The sequence below is a fragment of the Pseudopipra pipra genome, chromosome 4, assembly GCF_036250125.1.
Source record: "Pseudopipra pipra isolate bDixPip1 chromosome 4, bDixPip1.hap1, whole genome shotgun sequence".
NCBI lineage: Eukaryota > Metazoa > Chordata > Aves > Passeriformes > Pipridae > Pseudopipra > Pseudopipra pipra.
The window spans coordinates 43,504,136-43,517,939 of NC_087552.1; the positions used below are offsets into that span (position 1 = coordinate 43,504,136).

A 13,804-nucleotide genomic window follows, 5' to 3' on the forward strand; every position below is an offset into this window, starting at 1 on the left:
TTGTCTGTGTCAAATGGACTAAAGCGTTTAACTGACTTCACATAGACCACATTGCTATGCTATCCTAAACCATGTGTGATCATTAATTATCTGGATTAGACTGAAACTAGCAATCTAAGCCTATATGTCCTACATATGCTATTATCTGGGGTTTTGCCCTGATTGCTTCCCCACACATTCTTCACAGTCAAAACATTTAATAACTAAAATGCAATAAACTATGGTTAGTAATTCTGTAGTGACTTTTATCAATGCCAGTGTGAAAGGCACTTTGCCATTAACAGCATAAAATGAAATAGCTGTCAAAGAACTGACTTAAAACCTAAGCTTTGACATGTTACAGTTCATGTCAGCAGCACAGAAATATCTGAATGGTCAAGCCAGCTACTATGGTCTAAACTGAATGATCTTACACTGAACTTTGAGCTTGTTTTCTTTATTTCCACTTGCCCACAGCAGGACAGTGATTTGCATGGTTCTCCTAGCAAACTTGGTATTGAGCATTAGCACAGGTAGAGAGTTTGTAACACTGAATACTCAATTACTCTGCAAGTGCATAGAAGCAGCTGTTTGTGACAGTTTAATTGGCCCAGACATAAACATGAATCTTTAAAGCCTTAAGAGTATGAACAACCTTTGTCCAGGCCACTCTGGTTTGTCAGATAATTGACAGACAAGTTAGTAAATTCAATGAATAAACATGTTGTAGTAAGTAGTTCAACCAGTTGACTAAAAGGTCTTTCAAACTTGCTCCGTTGTGCTTGCTGGCCTGTAAAGGACTTTCTTAAAAGAGCCTAGATTTTGACTGGAAACAGTTTTCCATCTCTAAGCAAACATTTTGGTCAAGCACGTATTATTGCTAAGAGCAAATATTAGAGCATTGATGTCACACTATTGCTTTTCATTCTATCTGGACACAAAGAATACAAAGATCCAAAAATTTAAAAAACGCATGCTCCTTACCCATGGCACATAACAGTATTTTCAATCTGAACTAAGTTGGATGGTTTTGTTCAAATTCTGATTAGACGTTGGCACTCAGTTGATTTCAGCTGTTCTACACATTCCTTATTATTTATATGTATTTTAATACCTATCCAGACAGATGCAAATTTTCTTCACTAATCATTTGGTTTTACAACCAGACACTTGGCGCATCTCACTACAGAAACATAGGCACTATAAGTAATTTGGATGAGACTCCCTAGATCACAGGAAGACAGATCAACACCATGCTGACCTGCCGCCTGTCACTTAAGTGTTTTGCTAGAAAACCACCATGCAGTCAGCTGCTACAAAGCAAAAAACCACACAATTATTTCCAAGCCAGTGGATTTAGGTTTATCCTATTTACATAAAGGAGATAAATCAGATGGGGTGGGGAGGCCAGTGTATAGCAACCTTTGCCCTAGAACATACAAACTTCACAAGACATCATGTTCAAAGTAATTCAGCACAGCCCATTTGCAATACATCTATATGCTTTTTAGGAATTCAGATGTTTGCCTAGTTACACGTTTTTAGCCTTTGAATTCCAAGGTTCTGGGATTTTGTTACGGTTTTGTTTGTTTATTTTTAAAAAGGGCAATTGATGATGGTGCTTTTCAGAAGCATCACTGTCAAGTCAAAATTGAATTCCAGTTCAAACAGTAGATTAAAGTGTGCACCTGTTCAGTTGTAATGAAGATTCTTTCATAGTACACAAAGCCATTACTGTAAAATGCTTTGCATGAATGTATTATTAGCTACTCCAATAGGTATCACTATGAAATGGTAATACAGCTTAAAACATTCAGTTCTTGCATTACAGGTAGGCTTTCTAGAAACATGCCTATAGATACAGTCAGAACATACTTTAAGGAAGATTTTTCAAAAGCTTTCAATACTATCTACATTCTGCTTCCAGACGTCATTTTTAATCACTGTTTTCGTCACAGGAAAAAGCAGTGTCTTTCAGTAAATTACAATGTCCCCAGACTTTAAGCCACAGAAACGAAGTTTTTTGTTTAATGCATACTCACATTTCACAGCCTCATTTTTACGAAGACTTACAGAAGTTTTAGTCTCACTTTTAAACTGTTACTTTGGGCCTGAGCTGTAACATCCCAAGAATAATCAGCTTCTCTTTTCAGCACTGGAAGGCTCTGTGCAGGATACAGAGGGAAAGTGGGAGCCAGAAGGTGATTTTACACGTTTGGAGATTCAATGGACCTCTGAGAGCAAGTTTCAAGTGCCTTTATTTGGCTAATCATCACTGTGGAAAGATTAACTAGCTAATTCTGTACATTGAAGGCTAGCAAAACTCTTGAAAAATTCCTTTCACTGGTCAGAACTCAACTGTAGTGAAAGACTAAGTGTTACCAAGACAGAGGAACTGGCTCTCCAGATCAACTGTCCCTTTACATGAACAAGACAGCTTACCTTCCCACTCTCACCTCCTCTGCTCCCTTCCCTCACAGGAAGCAAATAAGACAACAGCATATTATTAGATCTATTAACTGTTTCTCTCTGCTGTTCTTATTTCAATTTTCTTTGGCTTTGGAGAAGAAATCCACTGCTTTCCAGAAGGTTCAGAGACCTGTTACAGATTCAGGGTCACAGATACAGTTCTCTACCGCATCCAGCTGCACCTCATCTCTTAGCTCACTTAGATCTATCAAGATGAATCACACAAGTAAGTGAATCCTATACAGGTGCCTCATGGTGCACCATGGTGCACTTGCAAAGTTGAGAGCCTACTTGCACAGAGGAACTTGTTGCTTGGACTTTCAGCTTCAAAGGATGGAGCCGCTACTACATTTGTCACTTGTTTCTGCAGAGACTAGGGAAGATAGTCATGTTAAGAGTCTCATTTGCACCAGGATAGTTCCTTTCTAAATGCATTTGTATCAAATGACTTTGTTATAGGGAACCTTTCTGGGGAACAAGTCACTAGCAGTCTCAAGTATGGAAGCAACCTAGGTGCCCAAGTTACGTCCAGCAGTAAAGATGACACAGCCTTCTAAATTGCATTAAATATTTAGGGACATAAGCCACTAAGGAAACACACCAATTCTCCAGACACTAATACTATGGAGATAAATGCAGTCTTACATACATAAACTCATAATGCCTTACGTGAGCCAACCTGAAAACAGATTAAAGCATACCTATTAGATTACTGAGAACAAGACAGTGCTTAAAAGCACGCTTTTGTCCTTAAAGTACAAGCACACAGGTGGGGAGAGGTTGGACCAGATGACCTCACTGTGCTTCCTTCCAACCTTACCCATTCTGTGGTTCTGTGGCCAAGCAGGGAAATTCTCTATCATATATCATGCAACTTTATTACCAAATCAGTATTTTTCAAACTTGACTTAACACAAGTTAGACTCAAATGTAACAAAGCTTGAGGGAGAAGTGAAAATTAAACTATTCATTGTTTCATATGCAAAAAATACTTGCTTTTGACTGTGAACTTTTCCTTTTTTTTTTTTTTTTGATGGAAAAGGAATGATTTCAAAGTTGTAGAATCTGAAAAATGTTAATCTAAAAGACTGGGGTTTTTATCTAAAAGACACTGAGTATTTTAGAAAGGTTAAGCAACCAGCAGCTTCGACAATATATTTAAAATTATTAATTCTGACAAAAGATGCTCATTGCTGTACTTGAGTATTAATAAACTAATTAATTTTACTCTCTTCCCCCAAACCACAGAATAATGATGATGAACAGAGGCTACTGTGAGAACCTAGGAATCCTGCCAGTTCCTATTTCATTTGGATATATCAAAAGGTTAAGCACAGTCTAAGCTCCAGAGCCAACAAAGATTCATTGCCACCTTGCATTACTGCAGATAGAAGATAATCACAAGGTCATAAAAATTCTATACCTCTAAAGCAGCTAGTTACATACAGAATGACATCACAAACTCTTCCAGAGCTATCTATTGCCATCTGAGAATGTCACATGGCCAGGTAAGTCCAATGCAGACACAACTCACAGGTCTCACATATGAATGCACATACAAGTCTGAGGTTAACGTAAGAAAGAGGTGACTGCATGATGGTCTTTTACTCAGATTGATTTCCTCTATCAGCAGGTCTTGCTTTCCAGTTTTCAAAACACCTTTTTCTGCTCCAGCATTGTCACATACTAAACCCATGCAGTTTCAACATAATATTATGATCTGCTGATACACTCAGATCAAAGATCAATATCCTATACAGAACAGTCACCATAAACCCCATTGTCATCAATAAGTGAGCTGAAGACCACACAGCGGAAGCAACATTGACACGTTGTGACTAAACCGCATACTGATTTAAGGTCTTTCTAAGCACAAAGCTTTTGACAGGATACCTAAGCTATTATGATCTTTTGTTTCCTAAGGTAACAGTTCAGTAATAGTGTTGGAAAACACCTATACTGGCAAGAAGAAAACATTTTCTGAGACACTTCGATGAAATTCTATCATAAAATGCTTATAGATACACTTGCCTCCCACCCCTCTATTTGAGCTCACAAAGACAGTAAGGAGGAATACATTTATGTAACGAAAATTGTTCTAATTGAGCCTTTTTTCTTCACACACAAAGAATTAAAACCAACAGTGTTAGGCAGTCTCAAATTTAATAGGTTCCTTGGGACCATATCATTAAGTAAAATGAAAAATCCAAATACAGAAGTTTATTTTTTTCAGTGTAATTGACACCCCCCTTTTGGGAAGTGAACAAAGACACACTGTCAAAAGCAGAAAACTGCACAAAATGTTACCATTTGTTCCCCATGAATGCTGAGGTATACTTACTCAATGAAAGAAATTCCACTTCTCTCCTGAGATTTCCTCCCTTTAGCTGAATTTCGTGCCAAGTTCACTCAGTTAAAGATTGGGTTGTGTTAGCATGCCGGATACAAGTTCCTGTTAGTCAGCTCTGTTACTCAGTCAAAAATTAAGTGCCAGGTATATAGTAACTTCAGTGTTAGGAGAATTAAAATATGATCACTAATAGACCATTATTGGCCCTTACTTTAAACAGTTCAAGCATTACTTTTAATTGAAAATACTTGGTACATATTTTTGTCTATTATGCAGCCTAATCATGTGCAATTTCTCCTCCAGTTATGTTTTTGGACATGTTAAGGGATCACAGATTTCTAAATTGCTCTGAAATGACTTAAGTTCCTTCAGAAGCTTCAGGTTTTAGGGAAGTAATTTTCAGGTGACAAATTCATCAATATAAGACAAGTATTCTCTAAACTGTGGTCAAAAGAACTTAGGAAGGATAGGGTGACTGACCTACAGGACTCGGGAAGCAGCTTTATATGGGACAGTAAGACAAGACTAGGAATGATCTTAAACCAAGAGGAATATAATTTCAATAAAAAAATGAGAGGGGAAGAAGAACAGAAACTATCTCTTTTGAAATAAAGTATTCCTGGTACTGAAATTCCCATTGTTCCAAGTGGATACCTACATTACAGTAGCAGATATCAATACTCTCAAATATCAGAATAAAACATTATGGTAAACTTTGCAACTGAACCAGACTTGGGTTTATGTTTTATGAAGAACTGTTAAAGAAAATTCCTGATTTTTTTGCAAAAGTTTCTGTATTTTTTAACAAGAAGATATGCTTTATGAAATGTATAAATACACTTCAGTTTTTCTCCTTTTATCCAAAAATACGCTGGAAAGCTTTTTACTACAACTTAAGTGAATTGGAAAGTCTCCAGACAGCTGTTATGTAAAATTGCTGATCTGTTTTGTTTGGGTTTTTTTTCCTATGAAAATATAATGTATAACTACTGTTTAACATTAAATATTCGACTAATTTTAAATATTACATAGGGTTTTCAATATATTTTTTGAAACAATCTGATATTAGGGCTATAGGAAATCCTGCAAAATGAACTATGAGGAACCAGGGCACACAGTGTGTTAGTACACAGTAATTGTGGTAAACCAAAGCATAGCAGCATATGTGATCAGATGGACTAGGTATATATAGGCTGCCATCTAATGCTAGCCAACTGCTTAGAAAAGCCACAGCATAGAGCAAAAAATCTTTTGCTCTTCCAAGATTTTCTTCATTTTTATTGTAATAAAGAATAAAAATAGAAGGTAGAGGACAAAACTTTCTTTTGTTTGGGTCAAACTCAATTAATATTTTATAATCAAAGAAAAAAAAATTGTTTCAAGATGTACAATCGAACCCAAAGAAATGGTAAGCCATAAATATCTTTAACAGAACCATTACAGAATTATATGATCAATTAAAGACTACTGACAAGTATGCTTACTGTCCTATGAAATAGGCACATCACCAAGAAAAAGAAACCATTGTATTAGATAACATCAATCTATTTTATCTATACAAGATGAAACTAGCAAGCAATGAGACATGAATGAATTGTTGGTAAAGCTTATTTTTAAACTCTGACTTGACAAATTCTTAAGTTAATTAAATACAGAACATTCAAACAGGTAAATAATTTCAAGACAGAACAGTCACCACTTATGTTTTAAAACATTTAATGCCTTCATTACAGCAAACCAAAAACAAAGTACTACATAAACAATTAAACACCCACTTACACCAAAGTACTATTTTGAAGTTTGTAAAAAGCAGCACAGTAATGCCTTAAGAGATTAGTCTTTGTACTTGATACAGAGCATGCAGCAGAACTACTAGCAAACAGAAGCTGGTTTTCTCGGAACACTAATTAGAAACTCAAGAATGCAAGTCATTAGGGGAGGAAGAAAGATAAATCCTTAAAAAAAGTATGGCTTACCAGACAGACGAGTTTAGTTGTGTCTCAAATGCAGCAGAAGTAAGAAATTTCTGTATGTGTAGACCTTGTTGATTTAGCCCTTTATGAAAGTTTCTCTCGAGAAATTAATTTAATTCACATGCAAAAGTCTGGAAAAGAAGAAGAGAAAGAGTCTGAGCTGCTGACTGATGTTTTTGTTCTAAGAACATTTGAGCTATTTTCAGCAGCAATGGGCTTGCCTACTATCGAAATGAAAATGCAATACAGAATAAGCAGCCTCCCAACTCAGGCCAAAGAAAATCAGGAAATCCATAGCAAAAAAACTTTGTTCATTGTCCAAATTTTCATTTAAAGAAACAGAAAGCACAAGGAACAACAACCATTGATGAACAAAAAAATAAAAAAAACATGTTAAAAGGAAATCAGGGACCTTGAAGACTATTACCTTTAGTTCAGAAAATGAACCACCACGGATATTTTTTAATGTGAAAATCACCTTTTGAGTCTGGTTTTATCTGAAGATGTTTTGCCTTCTTTACACAAGGGTTCATCTGAGATAGAAGTTCTTCTATTTGCATTTAAGTCCATCATTCACGGACAGAACAAATCAGTTTACCAAGACTGAAGCCAGTAGTTTGTTTCTAGTTTGCATTTTAAGTTTTCAGTTTCAGCAACAGTGCTATATGGGAAGCTTAGTGACCTGAAGCTGCTGTTACTCCATTTTTTTCTGCCAGAGCCATTCAGTGACATGATAGGTATCTCCCTGTCCTCCTCTGTCACATCACTAACCAATCAGCTTACCCTCCCTTAGTGTAAAAATACTGGGAAATGGAAAGCATCAGTACAAATTAATGACTCTAGGAAAAGACCCAAAACATCCTGATGGGTACATAAAGGCTAATTGCTTTGCAGTTTAAGACAACACAGATAAAATAAGTCAGTGGAAAATCACCAGGTTATTTAATTTTTTGCAGCTCCTTCTGGTGAAAGAAGTTTCCAAGAAATCCCCTATATAACTTTCCTCTAGATATCTCAGCAATTCTGACAAGCACAATTTCCATTTGCTTCATCAGAAAAACTTCTCATACATCATCACACTGTTAGGCACTGCCACTGAAAATCTCATTACTTCTGTTCAAGGAAAAATTATGAGACTTAGACTTACTCTCTGCTCAAAATCTAAAACAGGCTGGTGTGGCAAGATTACAAAATGTTTCAATATCTGTTACATTTCCAATCAATTCTACTTAAGTACACTCATTTGGAAACATTTTAAAACACTATGGGTCACCTATTTTCTGTTCTATTTGTGAACAGTAGACATTTGGAAGTTACAGTGACACATTAAACAGGATGCCAGACACACAGGCTATTAAGTATACTATTAAAAGAGTAAAGCAAAGCTCGTTGTTACAAACAAACATAAAAAGCATACTTTTTTTCCTGAAGACTCCCATAAAAATCATTAGCTATGAAACATTTATAACAATAATGAAAAAGCTGCTGAGTGTGAAAATATAGCACAAATTCTTTCTGGGTTAGCTCAAAAGCATCCTTTCCATTTGATCTCAGCTATTTTTAGTGTTATTGCAGTTAAGAGCAGCTACAACAAACCCCACAAACTCTAAATACCAACTTGTTAAATTAATCATTATTGCTGCTTCATTCCAACTCTCTAGTTTAAGACCACCATTTTACTGCAAAACTAGTTCAGAGAAGTTAAAAAGCTCAGTTCATATTTAATTCGAGGTTCATGAACAAAGAGATTTAAGGACTCCAATAGCTTAAATTTCAGATAATGTGTGAGTTCTAGCTAGCTTGAGAGCTATAATGGACAGGTGAAACATGCAGTATAGTTTGCAAATAAATAAAGACCTGTGGTTACAAGCTAAATCAACAAATATCCACATGTCAATTACTAATACTACACAAATACAAAACTAGAAGAATGTGTTAAAATAATTATTAGCAGTACCAACTCACCACTGAAATAATATAACACACAATGCTTTGCAGTGCAGTATCTCTTTTCTGAGGCTTTTTCTCAGAAAGCAGATTTACCATTAGCTGATTCAACATCAGCACTTAACCCATTTTGGTACCTTGTTTCTTCATGCACTCCCTGCAACTCTATTTGTGCATATTACTGTTTACCAATTAGTATTTATAGCATTTACATAAGCACTATTTCAGTATATACTAAGATAAGCTTTAACTACTGGATCGGATCATCTTTATCTACAGGAAACATTAGATGCCAGAAATATCATATATACCATCTAGGTCTCAAAGAGAAATATATCTGTACGCTAATTAGTAAAACAAATTAATATGTCACTACCACCAAGATTGTCACCTTATGCTTTTCAGAGACTGACAAAAATCTCTTTCATTTTATGGATATCAGCAACATTAAAATCAAGAATATAATTTCTTTAGTGGCCCACTGCAGTGCAATTTAATCAATTGCTGGTATTAAACAATTCAAACATAATATAGAAGTGTACAGTTCACAATGCTAATGTAGGTACTTGGTTGCAGGTCTCTGGAAGCTCTATGACCACACACTACAGCATGGAGATTCTCATAAACCAGAAGAAAAAGTCTTCATAGATAAGAGATACCAAAAATTGTTTAAAATATTGATAGACGAGAGAGTTGCATACCCGCTTCACTGCACAGGTTCATATAAAGGAAATCTCACCTTTTCTAAATCTAACCTTTCAAACACAGTTGAGTCCCTGAAGCTTCAGAGGGAATGGCTGAAGAAGAATCTGTTTGAGAAGTCTCTCTGTACATTTCAAGATAAATACTGCACAGCCTGGTGTAATGACTATTTTCTCCTTGTATTATTCTATTCATATATTTCAATAGTAGTGCAATACCTTCTACTAATACGATAATATGTCTAAATGAATAGCACATTACCTGCCTGAGAAAGAAACAAGGAGTATGGACAAGATTTCTCTCATTTTTTTCCCAAATAACCATATTTCTTGAATTTCAACAGAACTAGGACAGATAACATTAAATGAATTTAACATAGGAGAATAGAAGTACAATGCATGCATTCTGCATTTGCAGAAGTCTCTCTTGAGACCACTTCAATCTCTGAAATTAGTATTTTAGAGATTACAGATAAAACTATATACAAAAGGAAAGGTATCAATCACGTTTTGTCCCAGACTTCAGCTAGTCTTGCAAATGTCTTAGACATATATGAACTTGAAGGATCTTACAAATAAGACATTTTTTCAATGTCCGATGTGTGCTTTCAGTAGCTTCCACTGTTGAAAAGCAATGTAGCTATGAAAAAGTGTGGCCATTCTCCTGGACATGATGGAATACCTTGTTACACATATGTCATATACAGCATTACTTGTGGTGGTTCCTACATAATGTAACATAAAAAACCCCACACATGAATCCATGTGCTAACTGAATCTAGTGCCAGGAATGCCTATATTCAAACAAATGCATCATATTCCTATAAAGTCAAAGGATGAAAATAAGTGGGAAAAGACTAACCTCCAGCAACATCAGTTTAATTTCTAGAGTTCACACAGATGTTAGCATTTAAAGTTTGGCATCATCAAATGAGTTGTAATCAGCTTTCGCTCATGCTCAGTATGAATATGCTCAGGAATTAAAGGGTGACAATGGTCACAAGTTGGCCAGAACATGTACCTGAACAGTCTGTTTCTTGAGAATTGGATTAAGGTTCATTAGTCAACATCTCATTTAGAACATTTCTGGTCTATTTCACTCATATCTGACACAAGATATTTATAATTATCATAAAACTACTAAAAGGTTATTTATTGATGGTCAGTTCATACTTTTTCTCCTACTTAATATATTAGGAACAATCATGTGTTAGCACAGGAAACTTGGTATAAATTTCTCACCAATAATTTCTCACCATTTTTATTTAGAAACTTCTTCAAAAAATTACAATAAAAAATATGTCAGCTTCTTTCTCCTATTCCCAAATTTCTAGTGCCTTGTAACCATAATGGCTTCTTAAATTCTCACTAGATCACTATGCACTGATCAAAAGTCATGATAAACTTCCATTAACTACAATAATCAAGACCTGACTGAGGACTAAGAGATAGGAAACTTTTAGATAGGAAAGGACTGCAGACAGCTGTCTTCTACATCAACAGTTCTTGCCCCTTCCCCTATAATTAAATGCACTTGGCATCCTAGCCAGGTTACTTCTCAGTACTTCTTGATGCCCAATATTGTCGTGCATACCTCAGCCTCCTGTTACGGCAGTAGCTTAAGAACTGTCATATTAGAACAACAGCACATGTAACAATGACTACAAATGCACATGCAGTTTTCTTTAGTTAGATATGTATAAAAAGGCAGTTTGAAAATTTTCTAGACCATCATATAAAATAGAACTCCTAAAAAATCCTCAACATTAAAACCCCCATATAAACAACAAATTCTGAATTTCGTTCTCTGCTACATTTTCATTAGAGCTACACATCAAAAAAGGTGGATCATCTATTGAAAAATAAACTGACTTAAGCTTTCAGAACATAGGATTCAACATTTCAAAAAAGAATATGTAGGCAATCAAGTTACTGTGATAGCTACATTTAACACTTTCCCAACCCTAAAGAAAATAACTTACCTCAATAGTGATTATGTTAAAAGAGTTCAAAGATTCTCCCAAAGAGACTACAAAGTCTTGCTCTTACAACCTATCTGTCCAAGCATCCCTGGCATTAGAGTCAACAGTCAAGACATTTCAAGAAGTGGGAAATTATCTACAAGCTTTGGGGACAATAAATTACAACCTACGTGGTACAGAAGTGACACCTACAACATTTATCACTGCTTTGTGGCTTCAGAATTCCCACACTGAAACTATGGTTAGAGAATTCTCATCTTTAACAAAACTTTCAAAGGACACTGAAGTTTGCTTAAGTTCATACTCTGGAATTATTTTCTTTTTTTCTTTTATTGCTCTGTTATAGCCCATTGGTTTTATGTTTAAGAAATTCTGTTCTCCAGCATCTCAGTGTCTCACAAAATAACTCTCCACATTAGAAAACACTGGAGTGCTCCATCCTGACTAAAGAGGATTTTTCCATAATTTCCTTCAAATTATCAATGGTGAATGGCCAACATCACTGACATAATTAGGTTAATAATAAACTTACTGAACTTTTCTCTCCAGCTTTGGTATAGGAGTGTTTCATCCCTATACAACTCATCAGAAAACTGGGAAGACCAAAAAGAGGAAGCCTGGGATTGTGGTTTTTTTTCTGACTTGTGTTTCTCAAAAAGCACTCAAGAGCCAGCCAAGAGTTATCAGGCAATTTCTGATCCAGCAGAGTATCCAATCAGCCTTCTGAATTTGTCACAGGAGTGTTTTACTGATAACTCATGCATTTGAAAGACATGGATTAAGACATCAAGTACAAAGAATCGTGCTGTCACTTTATTAGCATGAACTGGTCTTTGTGCAAAATGGCAGATGGTCGATGAAGACTTGACTCTGCTGCTCTTCTCCAGAGCAGCAGACCTGCATTCTCTTTAAAAAGTCACCAACTGTCTTTAGCTATATTCAGTTCTCATTTTTGACTTTGCAATTATGTAAGACTGAAACCACTAGCCAGGTTTTTTTTTGTGAAAGACATTTTGTAAATAAGCAGCTACGCTATAATTTTTAGCGTGTTTAATAACACCATTATATCATATTGAATCCATTAAAACTTATAATGCCTTTGACTGAGCACCAAATAAATACATTAAAACATAAGGATAGTCTCGACATTGAAGTGAAATCCCACGCATTTAAAAAAAGTATACTATTGAAAGCATATTACCTAAATATTTAGAGCCTCATAGTCATCTATTACAATCAATTCCAATACTTAAACCAATTCCATATAAATGGCAGCAAACCATATAACTGCTCTAATACTGATGTGAAAAGCGGCTACACTCACTGTAGCTATCACTTGAAACTGGACCAAGAGGATAATATGCCTGCCTATTTTGCTAGTAAAACTAACATCCTCTGTTTCAAGAGTAAACAGTTAAAAATGTACTGGGAAATAAATATGAAAAGGCCTTTTCAGGAAATGGGGAACAGAAGCTTATTGTTAATCTCCCTCCTGATACACACCGCTAGTCCATTGTTTCAAGAACTTTGTACAAGGTTATTTGTCTTTTATGCCCATTTTCTATTTGAATGTGTTCAACTACTGTGTAAGACTGTGGGTTTTTCTGCAAGGGTACTGGGGGCATCACAGACATATAAACAAGCTAGGACTCTCAATCTGCAATGCTCATTGTGACTTACCAACTCAAATGACAGGGTCTTTTGAGCCCAAATTCAAAGTGACAATTTTTAAAATATGTGTTTTACATATGCCCAAATTTCTAAGCATCTGTATGACTTTTAACAGTAAAGTTACCTAAGTTACCAAGCAAGCAATGTCTCACCTTCAGCACAGTGAAACCACCATGGTTACAGGTGTCCTGTACAAACTTGTGAGGCACAAATATCCATAAGATTTTCTCAGGTTATTTTCCCTCTTTATTAAAACCATGGAAGATGCTATTACCACACCAGATGTTATTTTTAAAAAACACTGTACTGATGGACGTTAAAACATCTGCCACGGATATGGAAAACCTGGATTAAACTTCCAGAAGGATTTACAGTCACATCTCCCACTTCCGTGACACAGAACACTAAGTGTCATGCTATTGTCTGGTCTTTTGAGGACACTGGACCATCTTTTATAGAGTAATCACATAACTTCATAAGGCTCACAGAGTTCTCTCTTTAGCTTAATAAAGGAAATTTACCAAGGGAAAAAGAAAAATTAAGCAACTGCCTCTCCTCCAGTTACCCTGAAATATTTATATCCAAAGAATATACTCTGAAATATTAACACCTTCCCAGAGTTATCCATAGATAAAACTCTGCTCCCTTCTCAAGGCTCTGGGGCCATGCATGCTCCTGTGTGCTGCTGTCACTCTCAAGCTAGCCAGTCCATGCAAAGAAAAAGAGATCCAC

General features: G+C 35.7%; 1 protein-coding gene across 1 annotated transcript in view; it reads right to left on the reverse strand.

The window, feature by feature from the left end:
• The window catches only part of SORBS2 (sorbin and SH3 domain containing 2), a 156,107-nt gene that overhangs the window by 126,654 nt on the left and 15,649 nt on the right, over positions 1 to 13,804 (reverse strand). The window contains exon 2 of the mRNA XM_064652664.1: positions 6,775 to 6,902. The gene's annotated coding sequence lies outside the window, so the exon portion shown is untranslated. The remainder of the gene's footprint in view (positions 1 to 6,774; positions 6,903 to 13,804) is intronic.